This window comes from Protopterus annectens, chromosome 12.part0 (genome assembly GCF_019279795.1).
Source record: "Protopterus annectens isolate FY-2018-M chromosome 12.part0, PAN1.0, whole genome shotgun sequence".
In the NCBI taxonomy this organism is placed as follows: domain Eukaryota; kingdom Metazoa; phylum Chordata; order Ceratodontiformes; family Protopteridae; genus Protopterus; species Protopterus annectens.
The window spans coordinates 1,425,090,119-1,425,109,985 of NC_056746.1; positions in this window are offsets into that span (position 1 = coordinate 1,425,090,119).

Consider the following 19,867-nt stretch of genomic DNA (forward strand, 5'->3'; position numbering starts at 1 on the left):
TTCAATGTCATATGTACAGAAGTGGAGAGTTCACCAATTAAATGTAATTGTCATATCATAACATGTAATCATTTCAATTGAGCAGTCATTTATCTATGTAAATATGTTATAGCAAATTTACTGATTATTTAAATAAAGATAACAACATTACAGAGAAGAAGCAGAAATACATAAAAGTAACTTGAAAAGTAATGATGCCATAACTAAATTTTAAGGAGTATGAAAGTATTCCTTTAAAGAAAAAAAGCATCTTTGAGACAAACTTGCCAATAATAATTTCCATGTCAGATGCCTCCTACTTTGCAGCCGGGTTTGGTTATGGTGATGTCACACTCCAGAGTGTGTGGTTCCAAACTTGTGAATCACAGTCCTGCAATTACATTCTTCATTCTGGTACTGACACTTCAAAAGATGAGAGCGACTGTGAAGGCACAAGTTCAAGCTTAAACCAGTCTGACATGGTGACCAAAATTATGGCCTACCTTTTAAGACAGTCATACCTGAAAAGAAATTGAATCATCAGTACATGGCACAGAGCAGAGCAAAACTGACATGTTAAGGGTTAGGTGAAATCCTGTCTGCCCTGACAGGGATCAACCACTCTGCCCCCTAGTGCTCCCAGAGGTATGTTGTCCTACACAGGCATAGACCTGACCAGCTGGCTGACAGGGTAGACCAGTTGATGGTGAAAAGGCCACAGTTCTGTAGAAAGTATTCTTTACATTTTTTTTAAATCTTTTCAAAAATTGGTTTAAGGAACATAGTATATAATTATGTAAATCTAAATATAAATCTATATATAATCCAAAGGTATAAGCAGATAAGCAGGCATAAACATATCTGTAAACAAAAATACATCAGTATACAAATATGGCATTTTTATGTGCTGATGTGCTTTTGTGTATAAATGCAATATATATATATATATATATATATATATATATATATATATATATATATATATATATATATATATATATATATATATATGAAGAAATACATGTAAGTATACATATATACAAATGTAAAAGATGTATGTATAAAAATGTAAATTTGCAGAACTAGACACATACTTAAAAACATATTTCATAAGTATTTATACACAAACAGAAAAGAACATATTTTCTTGGCCACCTATTTACCACAGATATTAGCCTAGTAATTAGTTGTACTGCAATCAGATAGGTTTTATAAAAAAGAAAGATAATTCTGTAAGACATTAATTTCTTCCCAAATATTATCTACATGTGCAAGATGGTTGAATTCAGTTAGCTACCACACCCTAGGCAAAGAGTAGGTGGAGACAGTAAAGGGGAAGGCACTGAACTGAACCCATGCACTGCCAGTACTTTATGTGGATTTAAACCATGTATCGGTAATGACACAGATAGATGAGTGAGGAGAGCTTGTAGGGTGTGGAATTTATTGTTTAGTCTCCCAGAATTGAGCAGTAACACCTTTAGGCTTCTTTGGGTTTTATTTGCTATCTCAATAGGTTTGTCAGTTTGGGATTGCCTGAAAAAGGCTGGAAGGGGGCACACTAAGTTTTAGCCAATATTTGGAAGCCTAGGGGGGCAGGTGCAGCCCATCCTTTGCAAAGCAATGTGGTTTATTAACCATGTCCTCCCATGCTGACAAATATTGTATACCCCTAGAGAGATACCTGAAACTAAGCCAGTTATTGAAGTCAATCAGCTTTTCTTCATACTGAGCCATCATCGCTGGTGAAGGTAGAATGCTGCTCAATGCAAGGAACCTACTTGCATCAGACACATATTCAGTAAGTATACCCACATGCTGGAGAGCACACAAACAGACACACACACACACACACACACACACACACACACACACACACACACACACATACACATTCATTCACAAGTTCTCTAAATATTTTGTAGATTTAGACCAATACTGAATGTAGAACATAAATAGTGAGGCATCAAGTTGTTAATATACTGAACAACTGAGATTATGTGAAGGCAGATTAGCATTTGTTTGACACATTGAGTTGTCTCTGAATTTTGTTTTGATATATTCAATGCAAAAAAAATAAAATAAAAAGAAAGAAAGTTAAATTATAAAATTCCTTAAGTATGAGAATATCCTAAATGGCAATCATGGCATTTTTGTAGCTAACATCTGGATCCTGATATGAAATGATATAATTATGCACATTTTTATATTATTTATTTTTATTTACTTACTTTTTACATTTTAATAGTGTAATGATGCAACTTAAAAAGAGTGAGAATAGCTTAAAGCAGACTGGGCAACTCTGCCCTTGCTTATGCACTGAACAACCTTATTTAACAAATAGGTTCATCATTTTCTTCATGATGTTGAGTCCCATCAGACTTTTAACTTATTACAACCCCCTCAAAAAAAATGTTATACAAAGGAATATAAAAATGAATTAGAAAACCTTCACTTTCAATTGTTAGCATGATAAGAAAATGAGAAAGGCACACCATTTTATTTCCTTACAACTCATCAGAAGACCTGCAGAGGGCTTACTGTTTTCTAGAATCTATGTATTCCAACAGACTAGAACAATAGAATAGGTTAAAATTATCATAAATGTGAAGCAGATGCCTAAGCTCACTTAGTCTAAGGTCAATAGATTTAAAGCCATTTAAACTAAAACAAATAAAACAATGAAAAACAACACTGAAAAGAAGAAAGTAAAAAACAGTGCTTTTACACCTGGCAAAGCCCCATGCACATACTGTGGAGGGAACTACATTTCCCACAATCACTGCTAACTATATATTCCATCCCCCAATAATCTACTGAAAATATTTTTTAAAGACCGCACACATCACATCATACCTACAACTGTGTAAGTCAGTCTAACACAAGGCTCATTTAAACTGCTAGCACAAAACATGATTATTTAAACATCTAAAAATCACACCAAATGAATTGGGGCCAGATGAATAGTACACATAGATAATATATTTTCTGACCATCAACTCCTCAATTAGCTTCCAAAATAATCCCGATGATTAAGAGTTGAAATTAGCACTGTGGTGCCTGAACAAAATGTCAACTTGAATTTTTATTTTGGACCTACACATTACACTTATTAAAATTTTAGTTCAGAAGAAAAAGAGATTATAGGGAGGTATCTATCTTCGCAACTATGGATGGGTGCTGGTGAAACAAGTATTCTGCTAGAGAAATTAAAAGACTGTAGGAAGGATGAGAAATTGTATTGGATAATTGCAAGCTTGATATATTTACTATCAACTTTAGGACTATGTGACAGGAGTTAGCAGCAGTCAGGCAAAATAGTGAATTTCCGCACTCTTCAATTCTACATGTAAAGGAAATGACAAGTGAGTTAAAACTTTATTTATTTATTTGCAGTTTGTTTGCCAGGATAGTCCATTGGGCCACAAATGGCCCGTTTTCAATGGAGTCCTGGGGAAAAAAGCTCCAGAAGGTTGATTACATAATACAAAGTAGGAACACATTTGAAGTACACATTAAAAACACATTAGTCACACATTGAAAATGTAATTATGCATTAATACAGTAACTAAGAAAAAATATGTCAGAGGAAAATAGGTATCTACAATGAGTTTCTTCAAAGATTTTCATATTTGAACAGACATCTGGATTAATAGTGGGTAGCATTTGTTATAAGGAGTAACATAAAATGCCAGTTTAACTTGCTTTTGTATTTCTAGTGTTAAAGAAGTAAGACGGGCATTAATGGGTCTACAGGAGGGTTATAAGATTAGGAGGAAAGTGTAGTATTTATTAGGTAGGGTGGGCATATCCACTGGGAGGTTAGATATGAGTGAAGTGAGGTTTTGAACAAGGAGAGACTGTTTGTAGTGTGGGTGGAGGCTGGAAGAGATTTCCAGAGGTGTGCTAGTGAGAAGGACATCAGTTGATTTCCAGCTGGACGTAAGGGTCTGTGCAATTTGATTAAGTTGTGAGAATTTGATCTTAAGAGTCTGTCAGGTTTATGCATTTCTAAGGTATTTGTTAGGGAGGGACAGAGAGATGGGTTGTGGATCAGTTTATGAACTTGGATAAGTTGGGTGTGACTGAGGAAATTGGGTAGCTCGAGCAACCTAGTTGATGAAGGTAAAGGCAGTTGTGACAGGAGACTGTGTGACCTCTGGCAATTTTGTTTTTTTATAGTTGATATGGAGATGGGATTGATGAAGAAAGGTGGAGGGCATGGGGTGTTTAGGGTGGAAGGAATAGGTGTTGGTTGAGGGTGAGTGCCTAAGTTATTGGTGAAGGTTGATGTTAGTTTACTAATAGAGTCTATGAAAAAGGAGTTGAATTTGGTTGATAAGTCTGTGTCAGATGCGTCTAGGTCAGGACTAGGGTTTTCAGCTTTGCCTGGGTTGAGGCGGGCTGAGATTTCCTTCCAGAAACATTTGGGATTAGTAGTATGGTTGGTTTGGAGGGTAGTGAAATATGCCTTATGGTCAGAAGCAACAAGTTTTTTAACCCTGTTTCGTAGTCTTATATATTCAGTGAGGGTGGTGTTAGTTTTAATTTTTTGGTATAATGCCCATTTTTGTCAAGGAGTCACATGGTAGCTAGTGTGTTTTTAGTTAGCCAAGGTACTGGGTTACTTTTAGTATGCTTAGTTATTTGAGGAGCTAAGGAGTCACATACATTTATGAAAGTATTGTTAAAGTAGGATAGAGCATTGTCTAGGGGGAGGGTTTTTAGTGGGCTCCAGTTGTTGTGTTTTAGTATGTTAGTAAGTTTCTGGATTGAAGTTTTTTAAGGAGCGGAAAGTAGTCAAGGTGTAGGTATGTTGCACAGAGGAGGGGTGGCGGTGGGTGAAAGTAGGGAAATGGTCAGCTAAAGGGTCTGGGAGGATGCCACTGTCAGAGATGTTTTGGAGATGGGATACTAGAATCCAGTCTATGATACTTCCGGTAGTGGAATCTTTTGAGGGGTCTGGTGATAGTATTGATTAACTGTGTGAACTTATATAGATTAATGTTATGGAAATTAGTAGGGGATAGAATTGTGGCCCAGTCTATGTTAAAATCACCCAGTATAATAGTTTCTTGGGTGATGTTAGTGGAGACCCAGGAGAGAATGTCTTCTAGAACTGAGATATTGTCTCCGGGGGGGGATATAGAGAGAGAGAGAGGACAAATACATGTTTATGTTTGTTTAAGTGGAGTAAGGCTGGTATAGCTTCTGCTTTATTGAAATTAGGGAAGGGTTTGGTATAGGGCGTGATGAGGTGGGAAGCAGAGTATAGGAGTGCGACACCACCCCCTTTTTTGGTTCTATCTTTTCTCAGTATCCGGTAGTTGGATGAACTTGTATTAAGCAGTAATAGTGTAAGTTAAATAAAGTAGAAAACATTTTGGAAATGCTACTGTCAAATCAAGATAACTTGAAAAATAAATCATGTAGGGAAAATATTCTCATAGTCATTTAAAATGTTACTGTCAAATCAGGATAACTTGAAAAATAAATCATGCAGGGAAAATATTCTCATAGTCATTTAAATTAAAGAACAGATCCAGTAAAATAAATACACATCTGGTCCCAGATTTAGACAGGTCTGCCTTCTGGATCCACAAATTTATATAGTGCACAGAATTGTGATATTGTGTGAGAATTCAGCAAAACTGTCCTTTCTGATTGTAAAGTGCCACAGTAATAGAAAAAGACAATAAATCTAGTGGCAGTGAAGAAAGGTGTCCCAATTGCCATTTGCATAATTAAAGTTGATTTTTTTTAGCTACAGTTCATCACAAAAATAAGCAACTGTTTCCTGCTATCTGGCATATCAGCAAGGGGGTGTCTGCAGTAAGGCTAATTTATACTGCAGTTATGAGGCTTAAGTGGCAAGATGTCAAAAATGTTTGTTCTACACTAGAAGTTCTGTATTTTATACACAAGTGATGAAACTATTGACATTCTACTGGGTAGTGGAAAAAAATAAAGCATCTGAAAGTACACATGTGCAACAACTGGCTACAAAACTGCCATCGCTAGTTCAGCACCAGAGCAACACAGTAGGCCTCAGTCACACTTGGTTCAGTGTCTTAATGAGCAACTGTATGCATCTAAAGACCCAAGCAGGTTAGCTACAGTGATGCCAGAGAGTGATGCTGTTAGAGGTAATTCTCCATTGAAAGACAATGGGCAGGATTCACGAAGCTTGCACAGAGTGTAAGAGGAGACGTGAAACACTCCATGCAAGCCTCGCGATCCAGGAACAGCCCTAAACTCCGTGTAAGAGACCAGCTAAAACGTCTCTTACATGGACTGGGCATGGACATGCTAAATACCTCACTTGCAGCTGAAAGGTATGCAAATGAGGTATATTAGCGATCCACGAAGCAGAAACCAGTCCGTGTAAGAGACGTTTTAGCTGCAGAAATGTACTCAGTTGACAACTGAGTACGTTTCTGCAAATTCCACAACGGAGCCATGTCAGCTCCAAAAAAAGGGTGCATATGTCTCACGCAGCATGCCAATGGCCAAATATGTGGCCATTGGCAAAATAACCCGATGCAAAAATATTAAAAATATAATTTTTTTTTTTCGGCGATCGCCGATGTTTAAACCCAGCGCAGCCCCGCGCAAAAGGGCTGCGCTGTATAAAACCATAAAAAAGAAGGTTATAAACCCACAAATGTGGGTTTTATGCAATACATGGAATGACAATGCAGGGACCAGCAGACCAAAAACAACATGGCCACCGTGTAGTGGTTGCTAAGGGGGGGAAGCTTTGTCTAAGACATGTAACTAAGCATTAGTAGGCAATCTCATGTAAATGAGGGTTAGGATACTGAATCTCACAGTCACATAGCAAATGAGCACAGTCTGAGTAGTGTAAGAGATACATAAGGGGGAGGAATAGAGTAGGAGATAGGTGACATCACAGGGGGGAATGGTAGAAAGAAATGCAGTTCATTGGAGGTCAGTGTAACATGACAGATGACAGACACAGATCATGGAAAGAGGTGTGCCACTAGATAAGTCAGGGAAAGTCAAGAAATGGAAGGTGTACACTGTTACTTACACCAAAGTTTCTTGCTGGGTGCATGCACGTGTGCACACGCGTGCCATGAAGCGCGAGTAGGGCAGTGTGTGCGCGTGTAAGGCAGACTGAGCATGTGGGAGAGTGTTGGGAGATGTTTAACACTGTTTGTGCTGGTGTGCACGCGTGTAGGGCAGGCTGAGTATGTTGAAGGCTGTTGGCAGACGTGTAACAGTGTTTGCGTGGGTGTGCACGTGTTTTAACCCGAATAAGTAGATTCTGGACCGTGTAAGCATGTGTGCACGCGTGTAAGCCACTGTGAGCGTGTTTCTGATGGTATGCACGTTGCTCCCCCCTGAGGAAACAGAAAGGAAAAAGGAAGCAACAGAATTAATAGGAAGCTAGCAGGGATAACTGCTGAAGCTAGCAGGTGACAACAATTAGAAGCAGGCAATTACGCAGGCAGAATAGTAGCCCAGCCCAGCACTTAAAACTTTGCAAACAGTAGTGCAGGATGTTTCTCTTAAGAGACAGTGCAAGACAGGAGTAAGCTAATAGAAGTGAAAACTGAAAAAGCTTCACTCAGAGCAGAAATGTTAGGGGCTGCCATAGCTGTCATAATGAGACATAGACGACATGCTGAGGGTGGTGACAATGCAGATGGTACCAGACAACCCACAGTGAGGAGACGGAGAAAAGTGTACAGGCCCAGGGTCACCTACCACGGGTTATATGAGCTGGAGATAGTAGAGTGCTATAGAGTGGACAGAGAGCTCCTGCAGCAAATTGTTGAGCTCTGCAGGCCACACCTCACACACAGAACCAACAGAGGGCAACTCATTCCAGTGGAAACCAAGATATGTGTTGGCCTAAGAATATTAGCAACAGGTACCTTCCAGAGACCAACTGGCAATATGATGGGGATATCACAGGCATCAGCCTCCAGGGTACTGCACCAGTTCCCGGATGCCATGTCAGCACATGTCGGTGATCATGTATATTTCCCCAATGCCCGTGAGGTATTGGCCAGCAATATGCGTCTCTTCCAGCAAATAGCGGAATACCCTGAGGTAGTGGGTGCAATAGACTGCACGCACATGCACATCAAAGCACCAGCCGGTGAGCGGGGTAGGGCCTACATAAACCGCAAGTGCTTTCCCTCCATCAACTGCCAGGTCGTGTGTGATGCCCAGGGCATAATAATGAATGTGTGTACTGGCTGCCCTGGGAGTTACCACGATTCCCACATCTGGCATTTGACGCAGCTGTACCAGAAATTTGCCAATGGGGACATCCCACATGGACACCTAGTGGGGGATGCAGGTTATGCACTGGAGCCGTGGCTGATGACACCCATCAGAAATGCACACACACCTGAACAGGAACACCATAATGAGGCACACGCAAAAACACGTAATGTAATAGAGCATGTGTTTGGGCTGCTCAAGTCACGGTTCCGGTGTCTGGACACATCTGGTGGAGCCTTGCAGTACACACCAACTACATGTACCCAAATTGTCATGGTATGTGCTATGCTACATAATATGATCTTGCGAAAACAGCTGCAGCAGGACAAGCATAGGGCTGGGCCAAACAGCCACCCACCATTGCCAAGGCCATCACAGGCAGAGCGTGACTCGGAGGAGGAACAACCTGAGCCTGCCCCAGTAGGCAGAAGGAGGCATGCCCAGTATGCCCTGGCCTTGGCAAAGAGGCAACGCATAGCACATACACTGGCTCAGTAGGAACCCTGGGAATGATACCCCCTCTGACTCACTCAAATAATAACATGGATGCCTAAAATGACATGACCTGCTCACAAACATGTACAGGGAAGTGTAATATGCGCATCTGACAGAGGCAACCACCTGAGGCATGAATGCCATGTGTTAAGTAATGTACACCATGTACTATATGCACACCTGAGCACCCTGACTAACATCCACCCTCACCAAGCATGAAGCCACAAAATGACGATGGGATGATCAAGTGCAATAACTGGCTGAAGTAATGCAGTTAGTCAAAGGGGAGCCAATGTGTTTCAGGCTGGGAAGACATGCGGAGCATGACATGATGCACCACCTGCTAGGGGTGGTGTGCACCTATCATGCCATGCCCCATGAATACTGGCAAAGGCTGTCAGTACCCACAGCACACCCTGAATAGGTAAGTCTCAAAACACAAACCCACCTTCATAGGTTCCACAAGGGATAGGAACCTAGATGTAATGCTACCCAATGCCAGAAGTCTAAACAGCAAGATGTGTGCAGTGTAAACGCACACAGTATGGAGAATGTAGATACCAGTCCTGTAATAGAGAACTGGGTCAAGGCTCACATCAGCACCCTAACACTACCAGGTCACACCTCATACTGTGCTGTACAGCCGCAAAACATGGAACAAGCTACAACAGGAGGGTGACTTGCAATAAATGTCAAGGATAACCACACCCCCATGTTGGTACCACAACAAGAAGCAGCATGGATTAGCCATGGTCAAATACCAATGGCTAAAACTGCCTCCCAGTATATAGCCTGCTGCAGACTACTGTCCTAATACCAGGAACTGCACCTGGCCTATGTTGGAATACATGAATATATCAAGCCCCCCAAACCACATTATATTGCTTGACTGAAAATACCCAGACATACACCGGGAGCATTATACTAGCACCAACACAGTAGGAGAAAAGTTCCCAGAATCCATAAACCAAAATGCCCAGGAACAATGTACCACTCCCACAAGAGGGGTAAGCATACTGGATGTGATAATCAGCAACATGTGTACTGGATGGCAAGATGAGAAGTGTACCCCTCACTGGTAAGACCAGACCATAGAGTAATCACACTGGATATACACATCCTGACCCCAGTCCCTGGCCAGAATACCACAGTGAAAAACATGTGTAAAGCATAGGTTGCAGCCCTCCAAACTGATGTTGAATCCACGAAAGGCCCTGTGCAAGTGCAGAATATGGGACACACCACAGAACATGTTATACAGGTATTCCATGAACACAGCCAGGAATGCTTGGAGTATGCAATCACAAATAACAACAACACACAATGCCATACACGCAGGCATCTTGCATGCTGGACGCCAGCCATTACCAAACCATGCAAGAGAATGAGGAAGCTACCACATGATAGAGCAAACATAAAAAGGGAAGTAATCACTGACCAGTAGTATGGCAATAACATATGTCCACACATACAATCCACTAAGTCCAGCCACAACAAGTAGAATCTGTGAATCCAGAGGCAATGTGACACCAGTCCCAAGTACACAGACAACCACAACACCCCCCATTAAATACAAATATATGTGATAGATGCAACCATGTATCCAAACCAGAGGTTGAGCTCCACCAACTCAGTACTGTCAAAACTAGTCAGGAGGAGAAGGTAACCACATACACCACAAACCCAGTCCCACATAGACCTACCACAACTGTAAACCAAACACATAAACACAGACAAATATTCCCAGCAGCCTTAATTACAAACACACCACACCAACAGAAGCCTCCAAAGCAGATCACAATCAACCACAACCTTCAAACATAGCACATGCAATGAATAGTATGCAAAGCTGGTGTGCCAAACAGTCACAGGCCAGAAGGAGAAACAACATGCCTGATACAGTTGTAATAGGTGTCTGTATAGGCAGACACACTGCTGTCCCACTCACCAGACTGAACAAGGGAAAGGGTACAGTAAGCTGCCTGTAGGCTGCCACAAAATGCCACATAACACAAGTATGCAGGTCACCCCAAAGTAAGCAGAAATATGATGCACTCAGTGTCCATGCTGGTGTGTATTACCTGAGATGTACCTCCCTGGTCAACATGAAAAGAGACATGGATGATCCCTCTGAGTATGTACCCCAGGCCGGTATGACACTGGCTGTGTGCAGCATCCAACCCTCACCAAGAATGATGCCACAGTACAAACACAGAATGCTCATGTTTAACAGCTGGCACAGTTACAGCTGTCAGTCAAAGAGGGTCTAATGTCTGTCTGCTTGAGATGTCAAGCATGACATGCCATGCTGCTGTTCCAGGGATGGCTTGCACCTGTTACCCCTGTGCGTCTGGATACTGGATAAGGCCTTTGCCACCTCCATAGAGCCGTATGTAGGCAAGGCCAAAAAGACCACCCTAGAAAACATAAGTGGTAGGAAACATAAGGGTAATCCTGACCAATGCCAGATGTGTAAACTGCAATATGCATGCCCCTGAGGCACTTCCCATTATGGAGAACATCGATGTCTGTGCAGTGACAGAAGCCTGCTGCAAGCCTAGTGATAGCACACCAGCACTACTAGGTTATACCACATATCATGTGTTATGGCCCCAACAGCTGCACCAAAACATCAACGGAGGGGGAGTATCCATATGCAGCACAGACACCCATATGGCCAGGTAACTGACAATGCACAAAGCAGCGGAGACCACCCATGTGCACCTAAGTGTAGTCCAAACTGCTGTACAGTCTGTAGCATGCGACAGACCACACTCTCACACACAAGAACTCCACCCAGACATCCTGAAAAAACTGGACAGTATGAATGTCCCACCAAATACCAGACAAGGTACACACAAATTACCACATAGGTGGTAAACCATTATGTATGCAAGGAGTAATCAGGGACCTAGGGACACAGGTCGACAGTAATCTGTCATGTGACACTCACAATGCCAATGTGGCTAGGAAGATTGTCGATATTGGACACTGTATCATGAAAGGATTCACATCTACATCAACAGAGGTCACTGTGCCGCTCTACTGTTCCCTTATCAGACCCATAATCTAGTACAATGACACATATGGGATGTACCGTACATGACACCTGCAGTGGTTCGGAAGACCTCATAGTTACCCCACCAACAGGATAAAGGGTGTGAAATATATGTCATATGCTGCCTGGCTGTAGACACCCCAGCTGAATGCAGTCACAGACTGCCTACACAGAGGCATTGTATGTCGGTTGTACAAGGCCATGTCCAACACAGGAGTAATGGACATGCTCCACCACAGGAAATCAAAGCCATTGGAGCTGTGAGAGTGACAGATGTCAGCCTCAACACATAATGAAATAAGATGTGCTGGAGGGACAGATACATAACCCAGAGGCTCCCCACACCCAGAAACAGGATCCCAATCCATGTTAGGCAGAGCCCCTCACTGACACCCCTCAACATGAATATTGCCAAGTGGATGGATGATCGTACATGTATACTGGGGGTCCTCATTGTGTCATGACCAGACAGAGGCACAGTGAAGAAATTCATAAATAGCCATAATAGAACATAGCAAGGGGTGGCGAAAGACACACACACTCTGGCTAGGCTTACTAATGGTCTAGGGTGTATAGCCTAGTATGAACCCATGAACCTTTGAAGATACAAAACGTACAGGACACTAAGGATAATCACAAGGCTTACCCAACTGATGGTAGGAACCATGTTGGGCATCCACAGATATGCTCCAAATCACACAGATATTACAAACAACATACCAAACACACACACATATTGCTAACATACAACCTGTCAGGTGCAGTGCAAACAATGCCCCCCCCCCCCACAGAGTGCAAAATACCTATCCCTGCAGACTGATGGTCCCCTGACATTGCAGATGCTGAAGTAACAGCCATCATCTGCAAAGCAGAACACACAGCAGCAAAGGTATGTGATGGTGTCCTGGGCTGAGGCCAACATGGACTCCAAGAATAATGGAATGCCAAATCACACTACTGCCCAATGCCAGCCTTACCACAGGATATGTACCCAAAGAGCAGTGTACAACAACAGTGGTCCATCACAACAAAGGTGTTGCCTGAATGGATACTGCAAACTACCACCCCAGGATCCTGACAAGCTTGTTCTGCACAGCTATGGAAAGGATCAGTATGTACCGCAGACAGAAGGCTATTGTGGACCTACTGATACTGGACCCTCACAGTGTGGCTGTCATAACTGCAGATCCTGCCCCTAAACATGTTTGACCCATTTGAAGCAGTCATTAAGGTCATTGATGAGGGCAATGTGGTCCACACAGCGTAGCTGGACCATGCACATGCTTCTAGACAATACCGTACAAGTTCAGTATGGATATGTTCACCAGCTTAAATATATACCCCTATGTCAGTAGAAGGGTTGAAAACCAGACCAAGGACAGAACTGACATGGTCAGACATGCCGCATCCATGTCAGACTACAAAGCAGATATGAGTGGTATCCCACAAGGCCTGGTCTTGGCCACCACCCCGTTCTGTATATATGTCCCATAGGTATAGGCCAACATGGAAGGACAGTGACTGAACATGTATGCAGAGGAGTACAAACAGCCCACCATATCCGACCCCCAGCTGACACAAGCAACCCACAAAAGGGCCACCTACAAACAGACAACTGGAGCCATAGCCATGTCAGCAAGCTAATTGCAGAACTGTGTATAGACAACCATCGTGGATATACAGTAAGTGCCCACAAATTACCACACAGGTGTTAACCCACGACGTACCTAACATGTAATGTGAGACCTGGGTACAAAAGGTGATAGATATCCTGCACTGGACAAACATGTGGCTGTAGTGTTCACAGAAACATATACTATATACCCACCCAAACATGAAGGTTGGCAGATGTAGATAAGGGGAAATCACTGTGGCTCTGCAGTCATCCTCCATCAGCGTCACAATTGACTACAATAGCCCCTGTGGGTTATACCGCATCAGACACCTCCATCAACTGTAAAGTCCACAACATTACCTCACCAGGAGTAGCAAAGAGCATGAACAGATGCCATGTGTTGCCTGAGTAAACAAACTGCAGCCCCACACACCGCCATACTGCCCAGCTACAGGCAAGCTGTGCCTGATGTATGAAGCCATGTCCAACCTGGAATGAATGAACATGCTGCACCTTGTACAATCTGAATGGCAGTGAGCTATGCACATGAGAGACCTGAACCCCAGCACTGACATACATAGGACAAGCTGTACAGAATGATCCATAACACAGAAGGCACCCCCACTCTTCAGTAAACTCCTGGTACAGGTCAGTCAGAGAGTCACATATCGACACCCCTCAAGAGGAATCCTGATGAGTGGATGGGAGATGGTAGGCTAACCCTGGGTATCACTGTTATGTCAGAGGTAGACGGAGGCACAGTATACTAACCATGACAAATGTCATGGCAAACTCCAGTTACAATGTGTGTCGAAGGACAAACACACCCTGTGACAAGCATCAGAAATGGCCTAGGGAACATCGCTAGTGTTTGCCAATGTCCACCCATGTTGTGGAATACACTAGCAATGTTGGACAAGCCTGGTGTAGGTAGTCCATATCTGAACATAATGCAACATGGTCATATGTGCACAACTGGCCCCTACACAGTATGTTGTGCTCACTATGAAGATGTCAAGCAGTCATAGGACTAAAGCCCAGGATACTGTCCACCACAGTGAAAGTACTGAACCAGTACACTATACGGTACTACAGTGTTAGGTCATTATGAAAGCATGTTGAGAACTGTCTGCAAAGTATCCCATGCAATCCCTGCAGGTACAGTATAATCCCTGTTGTGGCAGACATGAAGCAGTTGGCCAGTTAGTACACAACATGACACCCAACACACAACCATAAATGTGAGATATTGTTGAAGTTCACACACACCCAAATATATGGTGGACTTCAAATTGCAACATATGGAAAGCTCACACTGGGCATGCTAGCACACTTTGATAAATGAGGCATATGTCAGACAACATGCCATGGAAAGGCTGAACTGGGCATTTTCACACACTTAGGCCATATCTCCGTTTAGCAGTTGGCCACACATATCTGGTATTTGTGGGTGTCAGTCCAGGAACCAACCACAACACAGCAATCTGCCCAGTGCACACAGTAAATGACTACAGAGACATAAGTGATTTAGTGGATCGCCATCATATGCAAACATCTTCCACAGATACACAAGTTGGTCATAGGAACAGGGAATGCTATGGCAATAAAGACCTGCAAACAGTAGAACAGCACAACAAATATTGTGCATCCGACAATTGAATATATGGGTGTAGAGGTCAATACTAGGCTTGTTGCCCTAGGGAATGATAGCTAAGCCAGAATGTGCTTGGCATCTGCATCCCCAGGACAGTAGGCTACTGTGCCACTGTAAAGTAGGTCACAGAAGGCAACATGTGAGGCTAGTGAGCTGTGCCTCTGTCAAGCAGGGGCACCGTGGAGGTCCCAGGGATTGAATGTGCTAAGCCACAGCCATGTTGTCAGTGTGTGCTGGGAGAGTGTTGCTGAGGATCTCTGACAGTAGGTGTCCATCAGTAACACACTGAGGGGAGCCCTATCTGCATTTTCTGGACAATTCCACTGTCAACACTGTGTTGTAATGATTATGTGTGAATGAAGTGCCGTGCTGAAACTGTTCACAGATGTCCTCCCTCTGTGGGCTACAGCTCTGCAATGTATTAGCTCACTCTGTCTGTTGTATGGCGCATATATGGCTGGTGTACAGCTGACAGGTGTCTTGTTGTGGAGCAGTCATGGGTATATGTGGGATAGCATGATCAATGCAAACCGTACACATGCTCATAGAATGCAATTGTCAAGGATTATGCTGAGTGGCCAGTATAGTCCCCCAGCATGGGTCCTCTGAAGTCGTCCACCCCAGTCTTCACAAGTGTAGAGTCTGCTTGTGCTAAATACAGTTTGTGTGCAGTGACAACCTTGCCTGGGGTGGAGATGGGATATAGATGTCCAGGGAAAGGTGGGTATGGTCAGATACCAACAATGGTAGTCTACCTCTGGTGTGGAACAGTGAGTACCCACGTTGCAGATGGACAGGTGCAATATGTATTCCCCCATGTGGCTGTGGTGTGTGGTTCTGCCATAGCACATGGACCCACAAATTGTAGTGGCTGTAGGGTAAAGTGGTAGAGGCCTGAGTAGTTCTCACACACAATATGCCTGTACCTGATGTTAACAATTGGAATGGTGTATGTGAACACCTGCATATCCCGGCACTGTTCCCAGGGAAGCTAAGTGTGTGTCCTGGATGTGGGTGTGGTGTTCTGGACTGGTTGTGTTGTGTGTTACAGGTCCTGTGGTCACAAAGCATGGTATAGAACATAACCTGCCAGTGAGATGTGAATATCTGACCCTGACGTAGGCGGCTGCAAATGCATATATATGCTATCCCCCACCTGACAGGTAGTACTACATGTACATACCTCTGTAGAAATAAAGATGTCAGCACCCTATAAATACTGCAGGTGCAGAACAGATGCCCAGTAATTCGGATAGTGCGCTCTGCTAATGCGTCACCTTCAAGTGTCATAATATAGTCAGGTAGGGGTTTGAATTTTGCAAATGCTCAGTGTAATTGGGGTTTGTGTGTGTGAGAGGGAAATGTCCCTTTTGGCAACTGGGAAAACACACTACTGGCTGCACATTCCCCATTCTAAACACTGATGATGTCAGCACCCTATAAGTACAGCAGGAGAAGAGAAACCTCCCAGTAATGCGAATAGCGCGCTCTGCTAAAGCATCAGTCTTGAGTGTCATAACATAGATAAATAGGGGTTTGAATCCTGTAAATGCTCAATATGTGTGGAGGGGGTTAGTGTGTGTTCAAGACTGTATGAAAGAAATATCCCTTTTGCCAACTAGGAGAACACACTACAGGATGCACATTCCCCTTTCTAAACACTGTTGATGTCAGCACCCTATAAGTGCAGCAGGAGAAGGGAACCCTCCCAGTAATGCGAATAGCACACTCCGCTAATGCGTCCGTCTTAAGTGTCATAACAAAGTTAGGTAGGGGTTTGAATCTTGTACATGCTCAGTGTGTGTGGAGGGGGTTAGTGTGTGCTCAAGTCTGTATGAAAGTAATATCCATTTTGCCAACTAGGAGAACAAACTACAGGATGCACATTCCCCTTTCTAAACACTGATGATGTCAGCACCCTATAAGTGCAGCAGGAGAAGAAAATCCTCCCAATAATGCGAATAGCGCTCTCTGCTAATGCATCCATCTCAAGTGTCATAACATAGTTAGGTAGGTGGTTGAATCCTATACATGCTCAGTGTGTGTGGAGGGGGTTAGTGTGTGTTCAAGACTGTATGAAAGAAGTATCCCTTTTGCCAACTAGGAGAACACACTACAGGATGCACATTCCCCTTTCTAAACACTGATGATGTCAGCAGCCTATAAGTACAGCAGGAGAAGGGAAGCCTCCCAGTAATGCGAATAGTGTGCTCTACTAATGCGTCTGACTCGAGTGTCATAACATACTTAGGTAGTGGTTTGATTCTTGCAAATGGCAAGTGTGTGTGTTTGGATGAGGGGGGTTAGTGTGTGTGCAATTTTGTGGGAGGGAAATGTCCCTTTTGGCAACTGGGAGAACACACTACAGGATGCACATTCCCTTTTCTAAACACAGATGATGTCAGCACCCTATAAGTACAGCAGGAGAAAGGAAGCCTACCAGTAATGCAAATAGTGCACTTTGCTAATGCGTCCATCTCGAATGTCAGAACATAATTAGATAAGGGCTTGAATCCTGCAAATGCTCAGTGTGTGTGGAGAGGGCTAGTGTGTGTGTAAGCCTATATGAAGGAAATATCCCTTTTGGCAACTAGGCAAACACACGACAGGATGCACATTCCCCTTTCTAAACACTGATGATGTCAGCACCCTATAAGTACAGCAGGAGAAGGGAAACTTCCCAATAATTCGAATAGTGCACTCTGCTAATGCGACTCTCCCGAGTGTCATAATATAGTTAGGTAGGAGTTTAAAACCTGTAAATGGCATGTGTGTGTGTTTGGATGTGGGAACTCTGTATGTGTGCAATTCTGTATGAAAAACATGTGCTTTTTTGAAATCAGGAGATCACACTACATGATGCACCTTACCCTTTCCAAACAGTGATGATGACAGCACCCTATACATACAACTAGAGAAGAGACGGCTGCCAGTACTCAGAATAGTGCAACCTGCTACAGCGTCACTCTCAAATGCCATAACATATTTAGGTAGGGGTTTGAAACCTGCAAGTGTGTGTGTGTTTGGATGTGGGGAGTTTGTGTGTGTGCATTTCCGTATGAAAAACATGTTAGTTTTGGCAATCAGGAGATAACACTACCTGATGCACATTACCCTTTCAAAATACTGATGATGTCAGCACCCTATAAGTAAAGCCAGAGAACAAGAACTATCTAGTAATCCGACTTGTGTGCTTTGCTAATGCGTCTCTCTCACGTGTCGTGACTTAGTTAGGTAGTGGTATGAATCCTGCAAATGGCAAGTTTGCGTGTGTGGGGGTAGTAGGGTGTGTGTAAATGCAAGTGTGAGAGAACAGATTCTTTTGGCAAATACTACAATACACCAGATGCTGCATATTCCCCCAGTAAACACAGGAGATGTCATCACACTATCAGCACAGCCAAACAGGGCTAGTTGGCCAGTAATGCCAATAGTGCGCTCTGATACTGTGTCTATTACCATCGTCAGAGTACAGATAGGTATGTTTTGGTAACCCACAACTGCCACGTGTGGTTGTGTCACACATTATGACCTTGTGTGGGTCTTTGTACATAACAATGCATGCCATTGCCTAAACCAGCAATGGCATTGCACACATGATGTATGTGTGTGACACATACACATAAATACCTGTGACCTGCAGTAGTTACCATGTCTGACACATGCCTCGAGTGGATAAATGGTATTTGCAATGTATACCAATATGACTGTGTCTTACTGTGCAGGGGCCGCACGCGGTATGTGTCTATACAGTGTGAGTGTATATGGTAAAATACCTACAGCAGGGGATACACATCTGGTCTGGGCCATATAGTCTACATGTAGTCGATGTACAGGTGCTGCATGTTCCCACCTGTTGTGGTAGTGGTAACATGCCATTCCACTGCAATTCAGTGACCACATGCTGTGAACCCTTCAATTAGTGTGTTGTAGCTACAGTAATGCTCACGCACAATGTTTGGCTGGATACAGTTCTTGAGACTGTCATATTGCCAGTGTTGTTATGGAGGATAGGTGGTCTTCCTGTGTATGGGAGAGTTGTGTGTGCCAGGCTATGAACCAGATGGCAGTCTGACACACTGTTAGCTGCACATGATTAGGCCCTGATGCTTTGTGCTGTGCCAACAACCTGGAGGTGTGTGTATCTGTGGTGCCTTGGGATACCACCCCCCTGTCCATGTGTGTTACATGTGTAGGGGATGACAGGCATGGTATGGGGCATAACCTGTCAGTGATGGGTAACACCTGTGAGCCATGAATCAGGACTCTGGTACTGCACAGACATTGCAGTTCACCATGCTGAGGACAGTGTCCAGTGCATGCATCTTGCGGTGTACACTGCTGTTGTTGTGTAGCAGCATTGTTAGTGTCCTAACCTGTGTGATACCCGCAGAGGTGGCTATGTAAACCGTGTCCTGCAGCATAAGGCAGTATGTGTGTATCAAGGAGCTTTGCCAATATACATCGGGCCATGGGTGTCACGTGCAAGATGACCCTTGCACATCATTGTGGCTTCCCTAGCATGTAAGCACATGTTGACAGCCAGCGGATACCCTATGAATGACATTGGAGACTGAGCTGAATGTAGACATACAACACCCTTCCCACATATAGTGGTAGCATACCTGGTGAGGGTATGTTGGCAACCAAGATCAGGCTCATACTGGCCTGTGCCACATGCTGAGAGATCCATTCTATGTTCCCTATCATGTAGTCCAGGGAGGTATGTCTCAGGTCAGCCATAGTGGCATGGTCAATGAGTGAGTCATATGTGTCCATGCCTCTGACTGACCTGTATGCATGTGTT